The 10,500-nt window shown below is 47.1% G+C and overlaps 2 long non-coding RNA genes across 3 annotated transcripts; one reads left to right on the top strand and one right to left on the bottom strand.

The window, feature by feature from the left end:
* Positions 1-561: 561 nt before the first annotated feature.
* Positions 562-8,721, bottom strand: LOC108348755 (uncharacterized). Of its 2 annotated transcripts, none has more exons than XR_001836366.3 (3): positions 8,233-8,721; positions 1,397-1,764; positions 562-1,021 (listed from the first exon to the last, which is right to left on the bottom strand). It is a non-coding gene; the product is annotated as an uncharacterized LOC108348755 (long non-coding RNA). The 2 variants fall into 2 exon arrangements; XR_001836367.3 differs by having other exon boundaries at positions 562-1,006.
* Positions 8,722-8,970: 249 nt separating this feature from the next.
* LOC134484985 (uncharacterized) lies at positions 8,971-10,020 on the top strand. The gene is made up of 2 exons (XR_010062857.1): positions 8,971-9,464; positions 9,751-10,020. It is a non-coding gene; the product is annotated as an uncharacterized LOC134484985 (long non-coding RNA).
* Positions 10,021-10,500: the final 480 nt, after the last annotated feature.

Raw genomic sequence — 10,500 nt, 5'->3', positions numbered from 1 at the left:
GAGTAAAAGAATTCTTAGATTTTGAGGCTGTTGTTTGCATTATAGGGCATGTAACCCATCTGTGGTCTCTGCCTACTGTATTTTGGTAGCTCTCCAGCCATAGTTGTTGCAAACTACTGCAAACATCACTCAGCCATTCCTGGGGTCAGGCTCACCCCTGGATGTGTCTTCTCTTGACCTCAAGACGCTTGGTTTCTATTTGACACATTCTGGATCTTAAATGAGTCATATAGTAAAAGCCAAGGCCCTTTGGAGCAGCGGCACTTTGAGGAGGTGCAGCCTAGTTGGAGGGAGTTAGGTCATGGGGCCTCTTTTTGGTGAACACACTGGGACCTCAGCATCTTTCTCTCTCTTTGCCTCTCAGCTCCTGTGATGTGAGCCCTGTGTGCCTGGTCTTTCTGTGGTCCTCAGAACGATGGAGCCAACCAACTGTGAACCTTGAAAAGCATTCACCAAAATAAACCTCTCCCAAGAAGTTTCTTCGACTTGGCATTTTTATGCCAACAAGGGAAAACAGCTATGCTAATCACTTGTTTTGTTGCTTCAATTAAACACAAGACAAAAGTAAGAAAGAGTTTATCATGGCTCGGGGTTGAGGGGCTAACGGTTGATCCTAGCAGGGAAAGCATGGCTGTGGACGTGTGAGGTGACTGGTGACATTGCATCTGGGTTGTGGAAGCAGAGACATGGATAGTTCACCTTGGTTTACCTTCTCCATTCCTTTTGTTCACTCTCATGGGTTCCGAGCCCGTGGGATGAGGCCACCCATCTCAGGGTGGTTCTCATCTCTCTGTCCAACCTCTCTGGAATTGCCTTCAATGCCTAGAGTGTTTCTGCCAGGTGGTTATAGATCCAGTAGCACCGACGATGAAGACTGAACATCACTGGGGCTGGAGAGATGTCTCAGTGGTTAAGCAGTGGCTGCTCTTCCCGAGGACCCAGGCTGAATTCCCAGTGTTTATATGGCAACTCACAACTGTGACTCCAATTCTAGGGGGTCCAATACCTGCACATATACAAACTTGAAGGCAAAATACTGAAGCACTAAGATATAATTAGATAGATAAATAAATAAATAACTAAATACAAATAAGACATAAACAAATAAATAATAAAAAGATCAATGCAGTTAATATCAGTGTAATATCAACAAGCACATGTATAATTAAGTATACATAAATATATAAACTTACCTGCGTCTTATGTATACATATGTTATTACAGGATGTAGTCAGAATTAGACACTGGGTATAGATTGTTCAAGAAAATGGCACGTGTGGTATGACATTGATATTGATTGTTGGGCTGACAGGATCTAGAGTCACTGAAGAGGTAATGCTCTAGGCATGGCTGTGATGGGCTATCTGAATTAGGTTAATGAGGCAAGAAGGCTCACCTTCAAACTGGATGGTAGAACTCCATGGGCTGTGGTCCTGGACTTACAAAAGTCGAAAGTGAGCTGAGCAATGGCTCCTCATTCTGCTTCCTGAGGGCAGATGCAGTATGACTGGCTGCCTTCACTTGCCTGTCAGGCGCTCTGTCAAGGCAGTGACAGAGGTGATGGAGTTCCATGGGACTGGGTGTGTCAGGTGGAAGATCTCATGCCCAGGTCATGTGAGGCCAAGGGTTAGATCCCCCAGCACCAGCCTCAAGCACCAGCCACACAACAGGGAGGCCAGTCCTATTCTCGAGGTCTGTGGTACCCAGTAAGCACATCCAAGGGCGTGTGAATTTTCATGGTACATTTTGAACAGAGCAGCTCGCCTGTGAGTGAAAAAGACATCAGGAGACTCCGCACACATCCTTGGAACTCCTGCATGGTTAGCAATCAGAGCACCCATGACCTCTTCCTTTTATCATGTACTTAGTTTTTGAAATCATTTCTTAATCTCTCATTTGTTTGAAGGATTTTTCTCTGCTGCATAAGTGTTTGAGCCTGGTTGGATAACTTTAGTGATGTTGTTTGTTTGAAGTTTGGCAACAAAGATGTCATGTAACTGGGGCTTCTGCTGTACAGAGAACGGAGAAGGTTAGTAGGCATAGCACTGCCAGCTTCGACGCCCAGCTCACTCAGTGTCGCTGCTGTGCCTACCGACGTTTGTTAGAAAGCCTCTCACTTACCGGTTCTCATCTGCTCCCTGTGTTTACAACTCATAGCTTATGTCTGCTACTCTCAGAATTTAACCCAATTCCAAAGCCAAATTACTCCAGTTTATTTGAGTCAAATGAAGTCTGTTGTTAGTCAATTTCACAGGTGTGAAAAATATATTCATTTTCCCCTCCTTTCATGCCAAACAACAAACTCAGGAATCAAAATGTGACAGAAAAGTGACCTTCCTATATCTCTCCTCTGGAGAAGTAGGTAAGGTTAACACGCTTTGTCCTTTTAGACAGGAAAACAACATAAAGATTCCATTTCTTCACTGAGTGTTTGTCATCTCTGACAGACTCTGCTGGGCTTTTACAAGAAAGGGAGGGAAACCCAAAAACAAAGAGAGGAAAAGAATGGAGTAGCAGACACCGGAAGGGGCTTCTACTCCAAGTCAGCCTCTCTTGCCTTGGGCACCTCAGGTGTGCCTGCCTAATGTGTGTGGTTGTCTGACAGATTCAGGCACCCCGAGGGCCCATTTAACAGATCCTCTTGGGTGAGACTCAGATGTGGAGAATTTGAAGATCTCACCAGGCACGTGACCTGACAATGACCATGTGTGGTAGCACATGGCCTTGGTACCAGCACTTGGGAGAGAGAAGCAGGCAGATCTTTGTGAATTTGAAACCATCCTTGTCTACATAAATTTCCAGGCAAGATAGAGCTACTGAGTGAGAGTGAGTCTGTCTCAAACACACACACACACACACACACACACACACACACACACACACACACACACACACACACACACACACGGGAAGTATGATGTCTGGGCTAACCGAAGAAGTGGGTGAACAAATGCTCCTAATATATGGACTTCTAATTACAACTTCTATAGGATCCATGTGGTGTGGGTGACAGAAGGAGGAGGAGGAGGAGGAGGAGGAGGAGGAGGAGGAGGAGGAGGAGGAGGAGGAAGAGGAGGAGGAAGAGGAGGAAGAGGAGGAGGAAGAGGAGGAGGAAGAGGAGAAGGAGGAGGAGGAAGAGGAGGAAGAGGAGGAGGAAGAGGAGAAGGAGGAGGAGGAAGAGGAGGAGGAGGAGGAGGAAGAGGAGGAGGGGGAGGAGGAGGAAGGGGAGGAGAAAGGAGCCTGGGTTCTTAAAGGGGAACTCAGAGAGGGCAGCTCACTCCAGAGAAGATGCGTTGGAGCTGGAGGGAGAGGCCTGCACAGCCTGAATGAGTTTGGCTCTTGTGACACAATAGTCTCTCTAAATGAGTTAGTTGCTCTTCTGCTGGGTGAGTCTCACCTGCTGTGCTGTTGTGGAGAGTGAGATAGTGGCTAGTGTACTCTCTCTGAGGTGAGGGATCCATTTTACATGGCCATCCATTGGCTCTAGAACCCCAAAGGCAACTGGTGGGTCCATGGTTGGCTCTGACAGAGATCAGCATAGGCTAGCAATTCTACCAAATGAGGGTATTGGTTAGGCAATATTAGGCATTTGCTACCCTGAAGCTGTTCCTTGGTCTATCTATATAGTCTTGTTGGCAAGTTAGACACATGTGGTTCTGGTCAATGATGGAGATTTTCTGCAGGGATCCTGGACCACAGGAAATTCTACAGGAATGTAGGCAGACAGAGATGAAACCTTGCTGCTCATGCTCATAGCGATGTGTTTTTTCTAATACTGAAACATTGGGTGTACATGGCTCTAATTAAAGAATACTAGCAGGTATACACTGGATCCCCACAACAGGTGGGGATCCTCTATAGCACATGGGAGGAGCCACAATATATTCCAAAGGGAGTTTCTGGAGAGACTGCAAAGCCTCCCTTCAAGGATTGCATGTACATGTTAGCTACGTTCGATTCTGAACCTTTCTTTGCAGCTTGTGGACTGCAATCCCTCCATGGGAGGCAGGGTGGATCGACTCTTTCATAGGGGCCATATATCCCTCATATCAGATATTTACATTATGATTCATAACAGTAGCAAAATTACAGATATGAAGCAGCAACAAAAATAATCTTATAGTTGGAGTCACCTCAACATGAGGAACTATATTAAAGGTTCACAGTTTTTGGAAGGTTGAAAATCGCTGCTGTACAGGCTCCTGGGTTTGAATAGTTGATCACCAGCCGGTGGCACTGTTCCAGGGGGTTGTGTGACCTTTTGGAGGTAGGCCCTGTCTGACAGGTGTGTCACTGGGCTGGACCATCAATCTGGCCATGTTCTCTGCTGGCTAAGGGTTGTTGTGATGAACCTGATACTGTGTTCTTGGGCTTTTGGGAATAGTTTGCAGGGGAAGGTGGGAGTTCAGACATGTGGGCAAGAGCGGCCTTAGAGTGCTAGAGGAAGAAGATCAAGGAGGCCATTCCAGCGAGAACGCTGACGGAAATTCAGACAGTGCTGTAGGAGGTCAAGACTTTTTTTTTTTTTTTTTTTTTTTTGGTTCTTTTTTTTCGGAGCTGGGGACCGAACCCAGGGCCCTGCGCTTCCTAGGCAAGCGCTCTACCACTGAGCTAAATCCCCAACCCAAGGTCAAGACTTTTAAGGTCATACTAGAGGATACTGGGGATGGACCACAGGGGGCAGCATTTAAAGGTTACAACCCTGCTCTGCTTAAAGTCTCATTCCTTGTTTCTTCTCCAGCCATGGTATGAGGAACAGATGCACACTGCTGCTGCTATGCCTTCTCCACCATGACACATCCCACTGTGACACTGGGAGACTCATGGAGACATCCCCCTGTAGTAGTTCCTCTGAGGTACTTTGTCATAGAGATGGGAAATGTAGTTAACAGACAGGGTTCTAGTGACCTAATCTGAGGCTCTTTGTCCTTTAAAGAGAGTCTGCACCTGTATTCCCCATGCTTGTGGCCTGTCTGCTGCTTCTGTTTTGATGGAGAGAGTTGAGCCTGCGGAGAAATGGTGCTGTTTGCTCTGTGATGACTCAGTCCTGGGACGCAGGCAGCAGGTGGGAGGTGACTCAGAGCCCACCCCTGTCTCCTACAGTCTGTCTTCAGCTTGTATGCTCAGCCCTTTGCACAAAGTGCTCATTTGTAGTCCCTACTTAGGGTAAAAGGAGGTGATCAACAGGAAGTGGTAGGGATATTATATGTTTTACCTTAAAGCTGAGAAAATAATCATTTCTAAAAAGTCTCCTTTTTCTAAACCAGATTTAGTCCCCACCTCTTCCCCCCTCCCCCAGAAAACTCTTTTTTGAGCTGATCTCCAACTGGAGCAACTGTGCCCTGACAGAACTACAGAGCAGAGAGAATTGAGGAGCTATTAGTGTCCCATGCTGTCACCACGAAAACTCACCAACGGGTCACCCAAAACAATAGAGACATGTGCTCTGAGAGTCACAAAGGCCAGAAGGCCAAGCCACACTGTGGTGGAGCCATGGTCCCTTTAAGACTGTGGGCAGAGGTCATTTCTACCTCTCCCTGGTGTTGCTGGGATGTGGCTAGATTCTTCCTGTTACGAATCTGTACTAATTAATTCATCTCACTGCTATGAGATCATGTGACTAAAGCAACTTGTAATGGCTCTTCCTGGTTGTCAACTTGACATATCTGGAATGAACTACAATCCAGAATTGGAGGGCTCCAGATCCTGTGATCCAGATCTTGAGGCTGGAAGACACAAGCTTCTGACCTGGGTCTTGGCGGGGAGATCTAGAGGCATAGTGGCCATGAAAAGCTTAGGCCCAGGCAAGGTAGTAAACGGCTTTAATCCCAGGAGATCAAGGTAAGGAGATCTCTGATCTCAAGGCCAGGGAGTGGAATGTGATGGTTTTTATGCTCTGCCCAGGGAGTGGCACTTTAGGAGGTGTGGCCTTGTTAGAGTAGGTGTGTAACTGTGGGTGTGGGCTTAAGACCCTCACCCTAGCCTCCTGGAAGTGAGTCTTCTCCTGTTTGCCTTCAGATGAAGATGTAGAACTCTCAGCTCCTCCTGCACCATGCCTGCCTGGATGTTGCCATGTTCCTGCCTTGATGATAATGGACTGAACCTCTCAACCTGTAAGCCATCCTCAATTAAATGTTGTCCTTAAAAGAGCTGCCTTGGTCATAGTGTCTGTTCACAGCAGTAAAACCCTAACTAAGGCACAACTTAAGGAACAAAGGGTTAATTTATCTCACTGTTTGTCAATACGGTCCACCATGGTGGGGAGGCCTAGTAGTTGGAGAATGAGGCAGCTGGCCATGGTGTGTCCATAGTTAGCAAGCAGAAGTGACACACATGAGTGCCCAGGTCACTTTCTCCCTTCCAGTCAGTCAGGGTGTGTTTCTCACCCTAGTGGGGCCAGCCTTCAAGGTCCCTCCTGACACATAGGCTTCTCTCCCAGGTGATGATGCAACCTGTCAGCAGTACCTGACAGCGCATGTGCAATCTCTTCTGGCAAGGATGCCAGCTTCCACTCAGGGGCTGCACTAAGGGCCTCATTTTGATTTTTACTGGTTTGCAAATCAGGTAATTATGTAGGCACTAGGGTTACGGCCAGGTCGTGCCTACTCAGGTGAGAAAAAAATACAGCAGTGGTACTTGTCTGAACATTCGGCACGGTCCTGATGTAGCAGGAAGAATGGGGTGAGCAGGAGGACCCTGTGCCAAAGGGGATGCTGAACAGGAAGACAGCAGTGACCGTGAGTTTACCCCCAACCGCTGTACTCCGGTTTCCATTCGCGTGCCTTTGCAAATGTAGGATTATGCCACTGAGAGTGGATATTCAAGTGGATAGAATTTAAATATCTTGATTTGTGGGGAAAAGCACATAGTTTGCCTTCTAGTCAAGTTGTGGCTAGACGGGTAACCAGAGCTGGGTCAAGGTAAGCAGAGACAATGGGGAAGAAACCATGACTTCATCTGGACTTTGGTCTTTTGGCACACACTTCAAAGTCCCGTGGGGAACCCAGCTGTTTGATGCCCACTGTCCTGAGAGGCTCACCCTCATTGAGAGGCAGAGGGAGTGTGCTACCTGGCGTTACATGCTTCCTCCTGCTCCAAAGGCCAGACACTTGGCATTAAACAGAAACAGAAACATCAGAGGCTGCATTTCCAACAGCATAATAGCTGGATCTGGAAAATAACTACAAAGGGGAAGGGTTACTTTTGCTGCCTAAGTCAAAAATAGAAAAGTGTAAGGAGTGAGTTTCCCAACATCATGTTCATGACAAACCAGGGTTTTTCCTCCAGAATTGCTGGAGGGCTGGGTGGTGTGCAGAGAGCTAAATTAAGGCTGAATTGTTTTAGTTATAGGGATAGAGAAGTGGCAGGAAGTGGGACCAGGAAGGACCTAAGTTTTGCTACCCATCAGACCCAGGTTCTAAGCCTGACTCACCACTTGTAGTGGTATAAATCTATCTCAGTATAAGTGGAAATGCATGTAGCTGAAGTCTGAGTTCTGGCAAGAGTGTCCTTGAGAATTCCTGCTACTTCCTGGGACCTTTGCGAAAGAGGAATCCAGTAAAAGAGGTAGGTGATGGGTTGGATTGTGTCCCCTCTGAAAAATGTAAAGTGAACTTGACACCTATACTTTAAGGCATTTGGAAGTAGGGTCTATGTAATCCACTTATAGTAATCCAGTTATAACAAGGTCATATATATGGGGGAAGAGTCTTATCTAATTCAATAGGAGCTCAGTCCTGGTAAGAAGGGGACCTTTGGATACAGAGGCAAATGTGCATGGAGAGGAGACAGTGTGAAAAGACACAGAGAGGTATGTCTGACCTAGCCAGCAACTTGACTGAACTAAAAAGGACCTTTACACTTGAGATCTCGGGACTCAGGAGGCTGAGGCAGGAGGATTGGTTGAGGGCTCAAGGCTGCCCTAAGCTACTTACCCAGAGGGCACCAGGACAGCATGAGCTAGAGAGTGAGACCTCACCACAAACAAATTATAAGGTCAATGAGAGATAGAGAGGACAAAGCCCCCAGACACGTCTCTGGTGTCTGTGAGGGCATCTCCAGGACTGATCAGATCCTGAGGGCTGCCCAGTGAATGGCTTAATGTAGTAGAAGATTCCTTATGGTGATGGCATTAGTGAGAAACAGTGGAAGGTACCAGTCAGAGCCCAGTTGAATGGACTCTCTAGGAACATACTCCTGGAGGGTTTGGCTTATCATGGCCTCTTCACATACCTCTAGCTTTGACTTCCTGTCACACACTTCAGCTTCCAACCATGTTCTCCTACACAACCGGAGCCAGAGTAACCAAGTGACCACAGACTGAACCCTTGAGTGACTCAACAGAAAGAATTCTCACTTAGATTATTTCCACCAGACAATGGTCACATGGATGAGAGAAAAAGGGGAGTGGCCACCCACAAACCACAGAAAGTGGCCTAGAGTAGGTTTTTCCCTAGAGTCTCGATGCAAACATTTCCCGCTCAGACATTTTGGGTTCCATAACAGTAAGCAATACGTTTGTTCTACTCTGGGCTGTGGCACCTTGCTATGCCAGCAGGACACCTACAGGGAGGACAGAGGGACAGAACACCACAATGGGACAACCATAGCCCTGGTTATGTCTGGGTGGGGGGTCCAGGTCACACTTGGGACATTCTGCTCCAGCTAGGGACATTCTGCTGAAGGGTCTTCATAGGCTCTTGTCAGAGGAGACACAGCATTTGGATTGCAGGTGCCTCTGTACCAGCTGTCTTATTGCTTCCTTTGTTCTTGACTAAATCTACAGGGAGGCTGTGCGCAGGGGAAGCCTGGGATGTATAGTGTGGCCACTGAAGATCCCCAAAGCACATATCGAGTGTGTCCGTGACATCACATGCTACTGCACTCTATAATTACAGGCGATATTATTAAACTTCGAGGTGGGAGGCTGGAGAGCATGCGATTTGGTGAGCGCTGTCTCTGGCCTGGTGTAATTCCATGCCTCTCCTTCAGTTGACATTGTGTTTACAGGTGGTACTGCCGGGGCTCCTGCCATGGTTGTTAATGTGGGGACATCGGGGATTATGGCAAGGTGATAGGCCACAGGCAAACATCATCCTGGTCTTATTTGGGGCTTAATCTTTCATTCACACCATGGTGTGATAAGTTTGTCCAAATTTAATGAAAGCCTCCCAGAAAGTGAATGATTCTGTATTTTCTGTCTTTTCCCTCTCTCGAATGTGCCACTTCGGTCTCTAAGATATAATTATTTAAATATGGGAGCTAGCACAGTTAGCTTGGATGAATGAATTTGGAATTTGGAAGAATTTTGGAAGTTTAGAATCTTTAGGGCTTACAGCCAGCTGTCTCAACACTGGACATAGAGGCAAAGCCCATCACATGGTGGAGCTTGTCCTAGTCGCTCAGGGTGGTCATCAGGGTCCCTGGCCCCTAGCAGGGAGATGTCAGTAGTCACACACACAAAGGTAAGAAAAGTGTCCCCAGATATTGTCACATGACTCCTCAGGGGCAAAGCTGCCCCCATGGGAGTCCAGGATTATATAAAGAGGTAAGGCTCATATGCAGCTGAATAAGTTACCGGTAGATTGAACACACAATCCTAGCTGCTGCACAACACTTGGTCCCGCAGTCCCAGAACAACAGTGTGGGATTTACCCATGACCCTTGAGGAGGGGAGCTTTATCCCTGTGGGGTGGAACTCATCATGTGGTCATCGACAAACTTGGTAAATTCTGGGCTTCTTCTTTCCAGAGGCACGAGTTTTCACAGGATGTCACTGACTCCATGAATCTGGAGAGATGGACCCCATCCTCTTAAAACCAAGTCTGCCCTCTCACAGCCCCACCATGTAGTGCTGAGGACCATTTTGTTCCTGGTTTCTCCGGCTACAGAACCATGTACATTGCAGGACTTTGGATGCTACAGAAGACAAAGGCTCATTTTACATCATGTCCGTGGCAAGTGCTCAGTCCGCCCAGGGTCAAGTCTCATCATAAAGCCCCCATGGTGTCATTGCGGTCATATAAGCCCCCAGCTTCACTTGCTTGGGAGTTCATGCAGCCCACAACACATCTTCAGTCTCCCACCAGCTTTGCTGCAGACAGCACTACTTCCTGTCATGTGGATTGTGATGACATGGTCGCCTAGGTTACTTTTCAGAGACAGGAAGTCATTTATGAGAACACTGAACCTGTACTTTGGCCTCCAATGGTGGAAGGCCATTCTCTGCCTTCATGTTTTCTTTCCCCTTTCTGCTCTTATCTTTTGCCTTGATTCAGTTATTTATGCAGAGAAACGTTTTATTCAGAATTCTAAGATAGGGCAGAGTTATCTGAGGTTTACCTTGTCTCTCTGTTTCCTTTCAAACCCCTGCCAAGTGAAAGACTAGAAATGGCATACCATGGAAGGTCTGAGAAAAGGTGGCATTTGAGTTCCTGGAAGATTTTCACCTGTCCCCAGAAACCACACAAATATTCCTTCCCTTCATTAGCACACACGTTT

The sequence above is a fragment of the Rattus norvegicus genome, chromosome 1 (assembly GCF_036323735.1).
Source record: "Rattus norvegicus strain BN/NHsdMcwi chromosome 1, GRCr8, whole genome shotgun sequence".
Classification (NCBI taxonomy): Eukaryota; Metazoa; Chordata; class Mammalia; order Rodentia; family Muridae; genus Rattus; species Rattus norvegicus.
Note: the sequence above shows the minus strand (reverse complement) of the source record. Positions and strands in the feature narration are given on the sequence as shown.